This window comes from Lolium rigidum, chromosome 7 (assembly GCF_022539505.1).
Source record: "Lolium rigidum isolate FL_2022 chromosome 7, APGP_CSIRO_Lrig_0.1, whole genome shotgun sequence".
Taxonomy (NCBI): Eukaryota; Viridiplantae; Streptophyta; class Magnoliopsida; order Poales; family Poaceae; genus Lolium; species Lolium rigidum.
Genome location: NC_061514.1, coordinates 64809766 through 64827420, shown reverse-complemented (window position 1 = coordinate 64827420; position 17655 = coordinate 64809766).

Here is a 17655-nt window from a genome sequence, read left to right as displayed (position 1 = left end):
GACTACAAAATACCACTTAGTACATGCCATTCCTATATACCGTAATGTATGAGGATTGTACCGTCGATTCAAAAAACCCAGGATCCAGTTATTACAAAAGGTTCGGATGATGATATGTACTCTAGAACCACCGAGTCACAAAGTTTTCGGACTCCAACGAAGGATTCGAGTACAATTATGTAGATGTTGAGCATACTTGATAATTTAGACAAAAAGAAGAGGAAACTTGTTTCTCCATCCGACGCCACGGCAACAAAGAGACCAAAACATACCGCAAGAGATCATCGCAAGTCACGTGGCATAGTATAGACCAAAGAAGTTCAAACACCAATGCAAAGCAAAAGAGTCTGTACAACCTCCTAGTGACATCAAACAAATTTGCATCGTAAGTAATTTATCATGCACTCGCATAATGTTCATATCCTCCACTTGTTAATTTTAACCTTTTGGATTTCCTTGCAGAAGCCGAGGTATTCAATGCACCGGTTATGCACGAGTGCTATTCCCGACTTCAATGTACCAAACAATGGGGCCGACATTGCTAGACAATTTAGTAGTGGTCAGTTACTGGATGGTACTACATTGGACTACATAATTGACGAGATGAGGAGTACCTCCGATTTGTACGCTACTGGAGAAAGAGTGTTGTTAAGCCCAGGATTTATCATGGTATGCATTGCAGTCAACAATATATGTTGCATTATAACAGTGATTATATTGTACAATAACTACTGATATAATCTGATATAATCTATGTTTGCAACGTATGATGCAGCATGTTCTCCAGGTGGGTATTTGGAATCAGACAAAAGAACAAATAGAAGAAGCCTCTAAAAAAAGGGATCAAACATTCAACTACAAAAAAGATTTCGATCTGCAAACTGCACTGGACACTTTCCCTAGATATGTTGACAAAGAAAAGAGCCTTCTTGACGCAAAACTTGTAAGCTCCCTACTTCTAAAGGTGCAATACAATTACAGCATACAGAACTACATTTCTCATCTTGTTCCTATATGTCCAATCTCAAAACAGATATTGATGCCGTACTTCAAAAGTTATCACTATACTTTGTATGTGATGAACAAATACAAAAAAGAATTCGAAATATTGGACTCTAGAAACTATGATGACACAAAGGGATGTAGTCCACTGTATACAAGGAGCACATACCATACGAGAATGCGATATCATAGTAAGTAGAGAATAATTTTCCATGCTTTCTAATAATAATATTTTTGTTGTGGATCATTAGTTTGGAATCATTTATTTCCGATTCCTACGGATGGCAAGGATGGAACTTCGCTCAAAAAAGTATATGGTTTAGACGCATACAATGCAAGTAATCAACCAAAAACATGGGTTTCCCTTGCAAACAAGCCAATATATATCAGGTGCCCACACCAAGGAGTAAATCAGTGCGCATTTTACTGTCTGATGGGTGCGTACCTATACGATGGAAAGGTTCTGTTGGGTAAAAGGGAAGGATATCAGCCAATTCTATATGATCACGTAAGTGTTAGTGAACTACACATTGTTAGTAAGATACAGTGTTTATAAGATATGCAGTAACTACTATTGTCTTCGTCCATTGCAGCCCTTTATAAATGACATTAAAGCTGAGTATCTGTACATCTTAATATTCACCGTGCACAACAAGGCCAATTTGCCAGAGGAAATCCTAGAATTAAAACCTTCATGCTCATTTTATGAGTGAAGAAATCATAGTAAGAATGTTCACATGTTCAAAACTGATTTTTCATACAACAATTAAATCTCTCATATATTTATTAACTTGTTATTCACTTGTTTCCTTCTATATTTTGAAGCACATCCCCTATGGTGAATGGTGGAGCACTACACATGAATCGTATGTGTCGGTTCATTTCCTCGAATACCTTTTGATCTTCGTTTTGGTGACAAAAACTTGAAAACATTGTGATGGTCTTAGATCTTACTACTTGTGTTGGACCTTCATCGTGTACTGTAAACCTATATCGTGTAGAACTTTGTATACACTATAATCCAGTTTTTTTTTATGCATTTTACAAGTAAGTACTTGTGTTGAACTTGCCCTTTTACCTGGTGTTTACTGATGAGTCGCATACTAGTGAATATGCTGCAGTATGTACTTTTTATATCAGTACTTATGTATCCCAGAGAACTGAAAACTTCGATAAAACATGAATAAACACTATGTACTCCTGTTGGTGACAAATATGTACCGTGCAACGTTGACAAGCCGTACTCGACCCTTCTAGCACTTTGTCCCTAATCAGAGAAAACAAAACTTGCAGAAATCATATAGAAACAGTCATGTACTCCTTTTGGTGCTAAACCTGTATTCATGCAAACTTCACGACTGTATTCATCCCATGCACTTGTGTCTTCCTAGAGAACCCAAAACATGTAGAAAACATGAAAAAAAACTCACGTACTCCTATAACTTCCGAGTGTGTACTCGCGAAACATTCACCAATGTACTTGATACGGCTCACACTGTCACTTCCCGAGTGAACAAAAAAACATGATGAAAAACATAGAGAAATAGTCCTGTTATCCTCTTTTGGTGCCAAAGATGAACTCTTAAAACCATCACAATTGTTATCGATTCATTGTGACACCTGTATATTCCCAGAGAAACCAAATCTTGGAGAAAACATGAAGAAAAGCGGTTCCGTACTCCGATTCTGCTGTAAAACCTGAACTCGTGCAACCTTCACAACCTGTACTCGACAAGTTGTGGCACCTGTATCCTCACAAAGAACCCAAATATTGCGGAAAGCATGAAGAAACACTCCTGCAATCGACTTGGTGTCAAAGCTGACCTCGTTCGGTCTTGACAACCGTACTCGATCCATTGTGACACCTGTACCTTCCCACACATAACCAAATTCTTGCTGAAAACATGGAGCAACATACTTGTAATCAACTTGCTTGTTTAAGTTGAATTCGTGCAACCTTCACAACTGTACTCGATCCATTGTGGCACCTGTACCTTCACAAAGAACCCAAATATTGCGAGAAAACATGGAGCAACATACTTGTAATCAACTTGCTTGTTTAAGTTGAACTCGTGCAACCTTCACATCCGTACTCGATCCATTGTGGCACCTGTACCTTCCCACGCATAACCAAATTCTTGCTGAAAACATGGAGCAACATACTTGTAATCAACTTGCTGTTTAAGTTGAACTCGTGCAACCTTCACATCCGTACTCGACCCATTGGGGCACCCGTAACTTGTCGGAGAACCCAAAATTTGCGAGAAAACATGGAGAAACACTCTTGTACTCAACATGGTGCCAAAGCTGAACTCGTGCATCCTTCGAGCTGTACTAGACCCATTGTGGCACCTGTACATTCCCAAAGAACACAAAACTTGCGAAATCATAGAGAAACACTATTGTACTCGACTTGGTGCCAAAGCTGAACTCGTGCAACCTTCGAAATGTACTCGACCCATTGTGGCACCTGTACATTGCCAAAGAACCCAAAACTTGCAGAAATCATGGAGAAACACTCCTGCACTCAACTTCCTGTCGTAAAAGCTGAACTCGTGCAACCTACAGAATCTGTACTCGACCCATTGTGGCACCTGTACATTGCCAAAGAACCCAAAACTTGAAGAAATCATGGAGAAACACTCCTGCACTCCACTTCCTGTCGTAAAAGCTGAACTCGTGCAACCTAAAGAACTGTATTGTACAACGAAACCAATCATTGCGAGAAAACATAGAGAAACACTCATGTATTCTACTCGGTGCCAAATATGAACTCGTGCAGCCTTCACTCATCTGTACTCGACGATTTTCGGCACTCGTACCTTTCCGGAGAACACGAGATCATGCGGAACACATGGAGAAACACGCTTGTAATACTCTTCGCACCGTAGCTGTACTCACGCACCTTTCACCACTCGTAATCTTTACAAAAAAACATGCTGTACTAGATCGCCCGAGTGAACAAAAAACATGCTCGAACATAGATAAACACTTATGTACTCCTATTGCTTCCCAATCTGTACTCGTGCGCCCTTCACAACTATACTCGATACAACTTGCACCTGTATCCCAGACTAAAAGCGGGTATACTTAAGGCCCTTATCGAATGTACGTACTACAACTGGTACTCATACTTTATCAGCAGCTATACTCGTGCCAATACAACCGCTCAACCCGATGATTGATATACAAATGAAAATTTCAATATCCAAATCACACATTAACACACATTACATTGATTAATAATTGTATATAAACACATTACGAGTAAATCATATGAATGATAACTAGATATCGATCATACATTGTAAATTTATCCAGTAATATCGTATCCCTTAATTGCCCATTTTTTCCTAGGAATTTCAAAGCTTAGCCGTGCATCCAAGGCTGCATATTTGACCTGCTCAAACCTTAATTCGGGGCTTGCCCAACCTTCCTCTCTTATTTTCTTGCACGAATCACCTTTCTTTTCCAAACTTGTCCCCAACACAGAATTTGACAGGTCATAGAGTGATGGTATTCTTACATTCTTAACACCTTGACCTAGTTTATGGATATTGATCATCTTCTGCAAGTCGAAGGCACACCTGATTTTTAATCCGTACGGCATCAGCATCCTGCGATCCATATCAATTGCTGCACCAAAAAACAGACCTTCGCCGAGCTCAAGAATTTCTTTAACAAATCTGGAACCTTTGTTGCGTGAAATATCTGAGAAAATCGAAAATAAAGATGAACGACGAATATAATTCGGAACATTTGGTAGAAAAAAAGTATGGTCTAATTCGTGATACCTGGAAAAGAATGATGTCATTGGCAACACATAGCTGCAAAACCGCTGCACGTTGCCGTCTATCCTCTCGGAAGATGTTTCCGCTTTATTCCTTTCACTTTGTCGGTGAACTCGCAATCAAGACCAACAATCTTTGGCCTGGCGTCGCAAAGGAAATCTTCGATACGCGGTATATCCACTTCTCCATTGTTGCGGACCTTGTAGTTACGAGTGACCTTGAAATCCATTGAGAGATGCTCGAACGAATATACGGTGTCACTTCCTTGGCGAGACATAACGATGGGAGAAGAAAATGATTCAAATGATGGTTTTGACACTTATCTCGCTTGGTTTGAGGTTCTATTTTATAGAAGATTAACGTGGTGACGATGAGTGAGAAAACATCACTCGCCGAATTATATTCCCTCATTCGGATGTGAACAGCCGGATAGCCTAAAAGCGGATTAATTACATTTAATAAATAATAACCGTGAGTTATACGTGCAAACGTGCAGACGTACGGACGTGCGAATAAGGAAGGCGTGAGGAGGGATGGTTATAATTAATTTTCCCTACTTATCCTATAGGGTTATCAACAAAACGGCAGGACGTTGACCGACAATGTCCTTTTTTTTGTTCTTGCGATCGTTGTGTTCCTAGCACTTTAGATGTGACACGTGCTTCAATTGATTCGGCCATACCATGTCTAGCAGGAAGCACCGTTCCGATGTAGTATCTGCCACACTACCATATACTACATTAAATACCTAACAAATGACATATTTTTATCCACTACATTGCGCGGAAATTCTCCCGACACGACACGGTGCGGGAGGTTTCCTGCCTAGCCGACGTTCTATATTATCCCTCCCTCCCGCCTCATTGGTTCAAAAACCCTAGAAATATAACAATGTTCGATTCGTGCGACGACGCGGCGCTAGAGACGGCCGTATAAGTCGTGTTAGCGGAACCACAATTTGCATAGTATGAGGCGTCGGAGGAGATGACACCATCAGCAACCGTAGGTGCCTATGTCGCAGACGAGAGGCAGAGCTAGGAGGCGGAGCGAAGAGAGCGCAAGGAAGCACAACAACTGTAGGACGCACGGCAGCAGGCGGAGTAGTGGGGTCAACAGAAAGAGCAGTAGAAGCGGTAGGAGGAGGAACAACTAGCATTCAAGGAGGCGGAACGACTATATCGCCAGGAGGCATGGCGGTGGCGGGAGGCGGCAAGCCAGCCGCTGGTGCTAGCCGGGCCAACATCGGTGGTGGGAGGAGCGAAGTGCCGACGTCTCTGCCGACAACTATTTCGGGGCGCGAGATGCTCTTACATTACAAATGAAATGATTATATCACCTGTTATAATAATAATAATAAAAAAATGTACAACAGGTGTTGGATAGAAGATGATGTGACACAATTTACTAACAATTACAACCGCTGTTACTAAACTGTCCCACATCACCTCATATCCACACTCGGCTTTACCTCAACATAAATGACACGTAAGAGTAGTTGAACTCACGACCTATGCGTAACACCTTCGAACCACTATGATATGTCATCCTTTGTGTTGCAATTCTTATCTAATTAAACAAATACTAGTACTACCGAGTACTACATAATATTCTCCCATTCCCGATGATTTTCAAGGCATTATTAAATTCGACCGATCGCCAAACACGGTTAGGGTTAGGTTTATCCACTCCTCGGCACCAGCACGGCGCGAACTATAACAGGATATTCAGAATTGCTGATATAATATAAGTCTGCCTGTGGTGAGCCCCAAACTCCCATTTTTTTTAGATCAACAGGGAGGACCCCCTCCCCGGTTCCATTGATAATGCCTTCATATTGATCCAGCTTCCCAGTAGCAGTGGAACCAGAACCATTGGAAGTAACAGAGGCTCCATCTTGAGACTTTCCATCAGATCCTGTAGCTTTGACTACCTCTTTATCTTTCTGCCGATTCTTCTGAGCTTTTGTTTCTTGCTCGTTTCGCAGGGGCCCGCACGTTGCCGCTGAGGCGAAGGCTAGTGCCATGCCGGGACGCAAGCACCGGGAATTGATTGGGGAAAACTCCGTCGAGGGGAAAGCACCGTGAACCACGCCATTGAGGAGGGAATTGGTAAGGGGAAGCTTCCAAGAAACCTTGAGGGAACCATCCGAGGTTGGAACCCAATACCGTAAGGAGCCGGCGGCATCCGAGGAATTGTCGTGCTGCCAATTTCCTCCTCTACCACTCTTCCTCCTCGTTCTTCCCACGACCTCTACCCCTTTCGACATGACGAGATCTCGCAACTCTGAGAAGAGAGGTTAGGCAGGAGTTCCAAGGTTGATCGTCGACAAATGCGAAGAGCTGGTTGGGAAAGATCATCTTCATCGAAATGGGAATGCATCGAGGAAGCAAAACTTCCCTCGGACCAACTCACGTTCGATCCGTACAGGGTATTGGAGGTGGCGGCGCTTTCTTGCAGGAGGAGAAACCTAGGAGCGGCGACATCGTGGAATCCCAGATTTGCCCAAAGAAATATCCCCAAGCCTTATCGAGCATCATTGTCACCTTTATCACTTTTATCACCTTTACACGTGAGCCTCCTTTCTTTTCTTGAAATAAACCGAGCATCATTGCTTCCCGCGCAATCAAGGCATGCTTGGGGGATCAAGCCCTGTCTACAACGCTTTCTGAATCCAAGCTTTCTGCAGTTTTCCTCCCAATGTTGGTTGATCCCTCCTTCAAAGCGATCAGAGTTGCTGCAGCAATTGCGTCCCTGAAGCTGAAAACCACAGACTCCCCCCGCGGATCTAACGACGGAGGCAGTTTCAGACGCAATTCCGGCGCCGCTGATTGTGATTGAACCAACTTTGAACGGTGCCCATCTGCAATTGGTCCTACCATCATCTGCGACTGAGGCTGAGGAAGCTGCGGAACACCGCCTGGCCCCAATGAGCATTCTGCCACAGACCTTAGTTTGCGCTTGGAAATCCTGTGCTCCAATACCGCAGTCTGACCCAGTCTCTGAGAAGAAGGAATCAATGAACCAATGAACCTGATGATCTGACGCAGGTCTCTTTTCTTCTTCCTGGGAGTTCGTCGGCCCGATCCAACCCAAATCTCCAGAAGATGTCGAGGCAGGAAATCGGAGGACCGAGCGCCTGGAATAGGCATGCGGGGACGCAGCTGTGCGGCCGCCTGCCTCATCCTCATCTCCATGATCCGTGAACGCCAGCGTCAGACGGCGAGCAGCACGGGGAAGAGGCCGGAGCAGATTTTCCAGACGAGGCGAGCAATGTGGTGCGATTTGGGAGCCTCGGAGCGACGGAGGAGTAGAAACCGAGGAGGCGCGGCTAGTCGGCGAGGGTGGGGTAGCGAAATCACTCCGCCGGCACTCCTCCCGCGGCTGAACAGTGTACGGGCTCGCCTGGGAATCCTCACCTGGTCCGATCCCACCGATGAACAGGGCATGGCGCCTCGAAACTCCACCATCCGCTTGGTCCGGGGGCAGATCGGGGCAGCGCATCGCCATCGGGGGGCTCAAGGGGGAGGAATCCCCTCCCCACGTTCTCCAGCCGCCACTCGCGCCTCCAAGTACCGGATCTGCCGCGGGAGATCGTGGGGGAGCGGCGGCCGCCAGCCAACAGAGCTCGCACATGGCGACGCGCTCCTCCGGCGAGGCCTCGGAGGAGGTAGAGGAGGTAGAAGCGGCGGACCGGCTTGTCGTGGAGGTCTCGCTCCAACGCACCGGCTCCTCGTGGATCTTCGCGAGGCTGACTCCGAGCGTGCGCCCCACTCGCGCGAGTTGCTTGGGGACGACATCCGCACCCACCGCCGCGCTTTGGAAGGCCCGGAAGGCGGCGGCGGGGGCGGAGGAGGGTCGGCGGCGAGGTTCGCATCCGGAGGAAGGCGGCAGCGCAGGAGCGCCCCCCTCCTGTAGTTTTTTTTGCTTCTCCCCTCTCCCCCAAACTCCCATAGGTAATCTTGTGTCAATTTTACTTTCCTGGTCCTGAATTAGACATCTAAATTATGAAAGTTCAACATAGCCAAAGATGGCAGAGGAGAAGCGTCAGACGAAGCTGTGACGGAAGCTACTGCTACTGCAGATATGTTTAGCATCATCGTGGGCACACTTGTCAGGGCAGGGCCTAGAGGAGCAAATTGCAGCGGCGCAGGCAATGTTTGGATCTCAGGGGTGAGGATGACACATCGCGGAAGATGGCGGTTAGAGGACTCAACGATCTGGAGGAGATGATGCCGTAAGAGTCGTCGTGCCGGTGGTGAACCAGCTCTAACAGGCGACTCATTTAACAGACTATGTTTAAAGGTTAATGTAACAAAACATGTTTAGAGGAACAAACCATGATACTTTTAGTACAAACAAAAATGGTTCCAATTTTACATATATTATTATATAGATGGTTTTGTTGGTGCCACAGCTGTACTTGTACTAAGGTAACATATGTACTCCACCACACTGGCACAGAAAAGGTGTGGATAAACAGATAAATAAACAGTTAAGAACAACAACATCTTGAATAACCAGAAGTCTGTTAAAATTTACAATACTACATATAAGATTCTTCAATACAACACAAACAAAGGAACATATAAGAATAAAACATCCTTGAAACAAACTTTAATACAAATTCAACCCATGGTTTAAAGAACACATCTGCAATAGAACCGACTTAAAAATACTTCACTAGCGACACTAATAGAGTTCTCAGACACTTCTTCATCTCTAAAAGCCAAATCCCCACACTACAACTGGCAAAGTAGGAATAAACCACATAGGAGACTCCACAATATCACCCCAGTTAGCCACACCATACTCAAAAGTAGAACCAATGCCAACTCCACCATTGGTCGACATCCTGCACCAATCTGGAACAGTCTGTGGTACTTGGTGGAAACGCTTGTGAGTAGCAAACACACGAGTCTGGTGTGAAAACAGGAGCTGCATGGACACCGTCGACACCAGCTTCATCAGGAGGACCAAGCAGAAAAGGGTAGTTTATACCAACGAACACAGAAGTGCCTTGCAGATCTTCAAGCCTGACCCAATTTGGTGTGACGGGGTCTTCATTGTAAGAATCTCTTGCATAAACATGACAACGCATCGACGGGTAATTCAGTAGCACCCTACCCATATGATCCATGGGATCACCTTCACTGGGTTCACCATGACCTCTAACATTAATCCAAAGAATGGTGCCTTCATGCCCCGGAGAAAGGAACCACGTGCCGGGAGGAATGTTGTTACCATCATGAACGAGCACCATGTAAGTTTGGCTGCTCAATAATCTCCGGAGCAGCTATCACCCGAGGAGCAGCACCGAAGACTCGTTTATTTGTTTAGATGTAGTTAAGATACATCAGATATTACATAACTAGGAATAACGTCATGCAAAGAACACTACGCAATAAAAAATAATAAGAGCAAAAATAAAGAAAAAATTAAACTATAAGCACAGAAATCAAAAACTAACCCCAAATAGTAGGTTCCCAAACAAGGACGTCCCCTCTGGGTGCGATAATGAGCGTAGATCCTACCGGTCGTAAGAATGGCATCAACATACCTTGAAGGTGCAAGGTAATCATTGCGAAGGATCCTCCATCGCACGTCCCTACTACCACCACGCATGATTGCAATTATCTTATCAAACACTGCTATGACATAGTAGTTCCATTTGTTTCCAACCCTGTATGGTTCAGCGATTATCCGAATCTTCAACAATCGCATGTGTGCCAAATCATACCGATACAAGAAAGGCCCATCGGGAACGATGCCAACGTTACGAACGGATGGCGAGAGGGATCTCCTCATCCGTGTAGACGTTAGCGGAGACCACCGTGCTTGCTCCCGAACAACCGCAACCCATTCGCCATTGGAACCAACCCCAGTGCTTGTCGCCAGGCCCCTCCTGTGTAAAAGGAACAAATGCTTTTGCGGAAGGAGAGTCCAGTGGCATTAGCGATGCGTCAATACCCTGCGAATTTACGAATTATCTAGTGTAAAATACAGTACACAAACATTTTCATGCAATCAATGGAAAACAATGAATACCTGTTCAGTGCGATCAGCAGGCCATGAACGAGGATCAGAATGCAGCGGACACGGCGATCCAAAAGGAAACCTTGCATCCTCACGGATAGCATTGCGCATACCTGGCATACCTCGGGACATTCTAGCAACGGTGATGACGTCTGAGTGAGCGCTGATATGGGTCAATGGACCAGAAGCGATCTCAGAAACGAGAGAGGAAGAACCCTGCTCCATTGATGATGATTGCAGAGAAAAAGAGTGGATTTTCTGTACGGCGGTATGTTGTTGTTTCTCGGCGGATGATGTGGTAGAGACACAAGGAAATGTTCATGTTCGAGAATATAAGGACCGGAGTTGGCGAGTTAGTAGTAGCGGTTGCTAATTATAGACCATGAAAAACACTTATGCGCCAACACCTATAAAACCGTCAAAAGTAGTGGGGGTGAAAGCGATTCATGAGGGATCAAGGGGTCGTCCATCGGTTCCAAAAATAAGTTTAATACATAGCATTAAAATAATCCATTTCATTTTATGTAACCGTACTTACGCATCGATTGCATACTATGCAACCATACTTATGCATCATGCCTGTACAGCGATACAGATGCACTCTGCTGGTTTAGCACTCCATCAACAACATAAATGTACCTATACAGCACATCGTTAGGTACTTATACATACTATGTATTAGTACTCGTGATTCCGATTGGACGAGTACTCCATAACTATCAACCGGGATCAGCTTGTACTCTACCCTATTACCAAGCTGTACCTATCACATAGAACGGAAGAAACCAACGGAAACAATCTGGTTCTCCTCTCCATGACACAATCGTCCTCGATTTAGTTGTAACACTCGTACTCTACGATATTACTAACTCGTACCTATCCCCTAGAACCGAAGAAACCAACTATACCAACGAAACAATCTCGTACCCCTCTCCATGCAGCACTCAGTACTCCTTTCGGTTGCCACGGACTACTCCAGGCTATTAACAATATATACCTTATATAAAATGAAACATGAACAAAAACAAACGAAACAATCAGCCGTTGCTCTTCGTAAATCAGATGTACTCCCGTCAATTTCATTTTTGTACTCCGCCCTCTTAGCAACTCGTACCTACAAGAAAGAGAAATTATTATCTAAAACCAACAGACACGATATTTCTACTCGTTCCCGTTGAACAGCTGTACTTATGACAGTTTTACCACAGTACTCGTAAAGAATGTATACCATTTGAATAAGAACAAAACCAAGAAGTACAAATTCAAAAAAACAAGTACCCAGAAATCCTTGCAACTTCAGTAATACCATGAAAATTACATCATACGGAAATACAGAACACAATACAAGAACGAAGAGTGAAACAAATCAGAAGATTCCACAACCAGATTCGTTGTAGACGACGTCGCTAATACTAGACCAACAGTGGGAGGAATGAAACGCGGCACGCCTCGTTGTTGAAGACCTTGACAACGAAGCTAGCAGTGTCCTCCCTGTGGCGAAACGACAGGACATTCCCAGACTGAAGACCGTAGAGAGCAGCGAACATGCCCCAATCGCCAGCAAGGTACAGGCTTCCATGCTCCCAGACAGTCGACACCTTCCATGGCTCCTGCTTCGGACTCGCCTCTCGCAAGAGTGCATAGCCCGGATCGTACCGCGCGTACGCCTTGGCAAAGGCGACCGGAAGCCTCAGCTTCATCAGTCCTGGGACGGTGACGAACACCAAGAACTCGTGCGCCGGTGACAAGGTCATCGACACCTCCTTCCACGAGCATTTCACTGGCGGCTTATTTTCCACGACGGCCACGGCCGGAATGTCCCGTGGCACCCAAAAGGTTGTTACGGCACCGGCGGACGCGGCGGCCGCGACGCTCACGAGGCAATTCTCGCCGGTGGCAGTGACGCCCCAACTGGGCCTCGGTACATCCGCGAGGCGGGGCAGCGGCAGCCTTCAACTTCCTCGACGCCGGGGGACCTTGTCCTTGCTTCCAATAGGGCGACCGCGTCCCCGCTTCAGGTTGCCGACCGTGGAATTGGACGTCATACCTACCGTAGATGAAACAACTTGAAAAAGATGAACAAGACAAGACTTTGGTGGATTGGAGCAACGGAGAAGCACGGGAAGTTATGGAGAGCTCCACGCAATCTATATAGAGAGCGAAAACAGATTTCGAGGCGACGGATGGGACATGAATGAGCTCCCCACAGTCTCCAGTCGGGAACAGTTTTCGGAGAGACGGATGAGACTCGACGATTCCTCTCTCGAGGCAGATCCAACGGCACCACGGCAAGCTGCCGTTCCGCATTCGCGGCGAAGATACTAGCAACGTGTCACGCGTCTCCGCCACATGCCACCGGAGGTACATGTGCAACCTTTGTTCAACCCTTACCAACAATCGTACCCGTTTTCGTGCCACGCCTGTACTCGCGCATACAGCACAAACGAACTACATAATATCGGCAACATTAGATATCACGGAAAACGAAACTATCAACTAATACCAAAAAGATACAATATTTGATCTTCGCGCCGCATCCGTAATATCCCCAACAAAACTGATCTAAAAAAAAAAAAAGCTGCAACAAATACCAAAAGAAACAACACTAGTAATAATATCCATTATTAAAATAATGAATTAAGTCGTTAGAGTATAAGTGGTATTGTTCAAAATATCAAAAAATCCCGCAAAAACCTGACGTGGTGGGTCCCACAATATCAACCAAATTCGTCTTCTACATCTATATTAGAACTCGTATTAGGGCAAAAACCAACATACTCAACTCTAATCTACTCAAACACACACGGAAGAACTCAGCGCAAGGACGCGGTACAGCCGACCCCGTACAAGAACTTGTCGGAGAATCAAGAAAGTCTCCACTCGCTGCTCCATCCGAGGTTAGTTTCCCATCAAGCAACAGATCGCACTACGATGCCTGAATTCGTTGTCTCCACAACTGTATTCCTTATATACAAATTAGAACAAATAGGATCGTGTGGCAGCTCCCATTTCTTCCCCCATCACCGGTCAAGCAAAAAGTGAGGGCAAACCCTAGCGAGCAGCCAAACACCTATCCTCTCTACAATCCCCTCCTCCTCATCGACCGGCGGTGACGGAAGCTGTGGAGATCCGAGTTGTTGCTGCGGGGATTACGGTGGCTACTCTACTCACTCCGCCGACTCCGCCGGCCACACTTCAATCCGCGACGGCGCGTGCCTTTAGAGATCTCGGATCCGTGAGTTCGGGCACGGTATGGATCAAGTCAACCGATTGCTCATCCTTTAGTTTCTTCTCCAATGGAATAGAAATTAAAGAAATAAATGGCATCTGCGTATAAAGAAGACCTTTCGTTATTAAATATTTATTTGCTTAGTAATCTGATCGTTGTAAACAGTTTTAGAACTGTAATGCACTCTGTATCTCCAGGTACAAACCTTATTAATCTAAGGCAAAACTACAGCAATATGTGTGTAACCATGACTAGAAACCAAGGAAAATTTAAATAATAACTTTAACCCCCTGCACATATTGCCTTATCAAATTAAAACATAATCACAGCTTTATGTGTGAAAGTGCGCTATGGCACTCATCTTAACAAAATTAATTTAAAAATAGTTTCCATGATAAACTTAAACAATTGCTTTCCTCACATGCAGATTTTTGCATTTCAATTTCAGGAAGAATAGCAAAACTCCGGTATGACAAGTCAGCAGGAATCACCGTCCTTGAATGAAGGTAATGTACAAACTTATCAATCAATGCAAAAATGTGTTACTCTTATGATTCTTTTGAAGTCAAAACAGGCTTATCTTTAAATCATATCAAAACAAAAAAATTCAAAATTTCTAATATAAAAATTTTCCGGTACTTATCATCCGTGACAATGAGTTTAAGATTAACTAAAACGTCTCTACAACTAAAACGCGTCTATATAAGACTATAATAGCTTCAAACTATTATATTAAATTTTAAATACGATTTCCATGTATTAACCTTTGGATAGATGATTTCTGCAATATTATTGCAGCCACTATAAATCACGAGGAAGCTCCAATTGCCCCACTAAACTTGAAGCCACCGGCGGTTGTGTTCCCGGAAGATCAAGACAACATAAATGCATTAAATGCAAATATACACTCTAAAAGGAAAAATTGTGAAGCAAGAACAAGCGCAGATTGCTCTAAAAATATTGCAACGACAGTCAAACCGCATCCTCGCGAAACAATTTGAATAGCCTTGCGAGGAAGAAAGCACAAGAATATATCATCGGAGAAAGAGGCAGCAAGAATGGAAAAAGAGTACGAAACCGCCGATATTGGTTCTAAAAGTCCAAGGAGAAGCAAACGATTGTCATCTACAAAAGAGACAGTAGTCACCAGCTCTAGCCAAAGTGCTCCAAATATCAATGAAGAAGAAAAAACACAGCCTACAAAATCGACAAAGAAGGAAAGAAATCGAAAACGCCGCCGCAATAAGAAAATCGTCTCGCAATACCAAACATCATGCTGAGCATGACGACAACGAAGAGAACAACACCACCGTTGAAGAAAACGATGAATACAACGAGGTAAATATGAGTATTTTCTTAGTACATTGGATGCAAAATAAATGCATTTATTATATTGTTAAACATTTTTGTCTAACACAATTGATTTTAATCATGCGGAAAATATCCGAAAATTCAGAAGATAAAAAAAATAAAGGCAAGAAACAGGAAAAGGCAAAAAGGATTGCAAAAAAGGCAAAAATAAATTTTATGGCCGAACGATCAACAAGACAAGTAAGATGCTCACTTAGACGAGCTATTCACCTGTGTTGAAATATTGGAGGAACGGCATATAAAAAGGCTTCGGGATGCGGGTTTGGGTCCTTTGCTTGACGAGCAAGATCGAGCAAAACATTAATATCCGACTTGCTCGCTTCCTTATGAATAGAATAGATCCAGGCAACCATGACTCGAATCTAGGAGTAGCAAACAAAGTAATTGAGATTACTTCTTATGCTATCCATCTGTCAGTTTGGGCTGCCGGACGGTTCAAACACAACTCCTAGACCATCGAGAAAGTGGCAACGACAAAACATTACATGAGTTGAAAATTGAGCTTGGATTTAGGAAAAATGAGGATATGAATATTGATGACCTTCGCAAGCTCCTAAGACTGTTGGTTAAAGACGAAGCAAACGACGATTTAGCTCTGAAAGTATTTGTGTTGATTATGTACATGAAATTCATATGCCCTGGAACAGCTGTCCGTGTGTCAAGGGAGGCAGCAATGGTAAAAAATCTGGACATATCAAAGTTGAAGGACATGGATTTGTGTCAGTTGCTTGTAGATGAGCTCAAGAGAGCAGTCATCCGATGCTAGAAAATCTAAATCAAAATGGACCGTACCTGCTCGGTCGCATCATAGCACCGGTTACGTTATATCTTGACTGTTGTATGAAACAAGGCCTTTCGGACCTGGACACAAGAACACCTCGTACACACTTCATGGATTATGAAAAACTAAAGAGCATCGCTGCGACAGACTTGTGCTAAAAAGGCGGGGAAGACCCCAATACCTGGATATTTGGAAACTTACCTGTAAGAAAATTACAATGACCCTTTATCTTTTACGTTAATTATATCTCGTACTTGCATAAGTTAATACAATGTTTTCATTTTCTCATAATAACGAGTGGAAAGCACCAAATGACATAGTTTACTACCGAAAAGGAATCCACTGAAAAGAATGTATCCGCATCATGAAGACCAAATGATGTCGGCAAAGCGTACTTTCGGAGGATCAAGCATTCCAAGCTGGTGGTTCCATTGAAGAAGAAAACACCGGTATATCGGAAGATACATTGGAACAGATTGACATCTTGGCGACTAGCGCATACGACCTATCACACAAAGTACCAACTACATTTGACCGACTCAAAAATGGAACAGTCTGCTGAAAACCAAGCAACTACTCGTCAAAGAAATTTCGACAACGAAGCTAAAGTTATAGAAAGTTTACGAGAAGACAACATTTCATCTCGGACAAACTTTCGCATTGTTCAAGAAAGCACGGGATGAACGTTGCAAGCAAATTCAGCAAGATGAAAGGATAGCAAATAATGAGGTACGACAAAAGACATAATCACACTTGCAATTTTTTGTTGTCTCTGTTCAAATTTAACTAATTGAACTGCTTACAAATCATAAATTTAAAGTTAAAAGTACAACAATTTAAGACTAACAAAATTTAAATACAAAAAACCAGGTCGACAAAGAAGTCTGCATCTCCAACTCAAGAAGGCACTTCGCGAGAAAAAACAAGAAGTGGAAAAAATGTGAGTTAACCTCAACTACATGTCCAATACAGCAACCGTTTAAATTGTTTTTTAAACTTGTTAATGTATCATAACAGGGTGCGAAGTAACCTACTTCTCCAAAACAAAGGATTCAGGTACAATCAAAAAATAAAGATAATATTTAATTTGCTCATTGAATACAAAATAAAGTAATATTATTAAGTTGTTGTAGTGAATTTACAAAATAAATAATGTTTTCCTAATTTTTGATTTAAAGGTGCAAAATGATGGCCCGAGTGGAAGCATCAGGAAACTTTTACTTCTACAAGCTGAAGTTTGATAAAAGATGCGAATGCAATACTTTTCTTTTTCAAACCTACGTACTAAGAAGTTGCTTTGAACTACCTACAACTTTTTTAGTGTACGTACTTTTGTAACGTATGCAAAGTTGAAACTCCGCAAACATATGTTTCGAACCGGTGTTTATCAATGTGTAACAAGTGTACTCTTTCGAACAACCATGTTGGTTGGTGCATAAGTTTCTGCT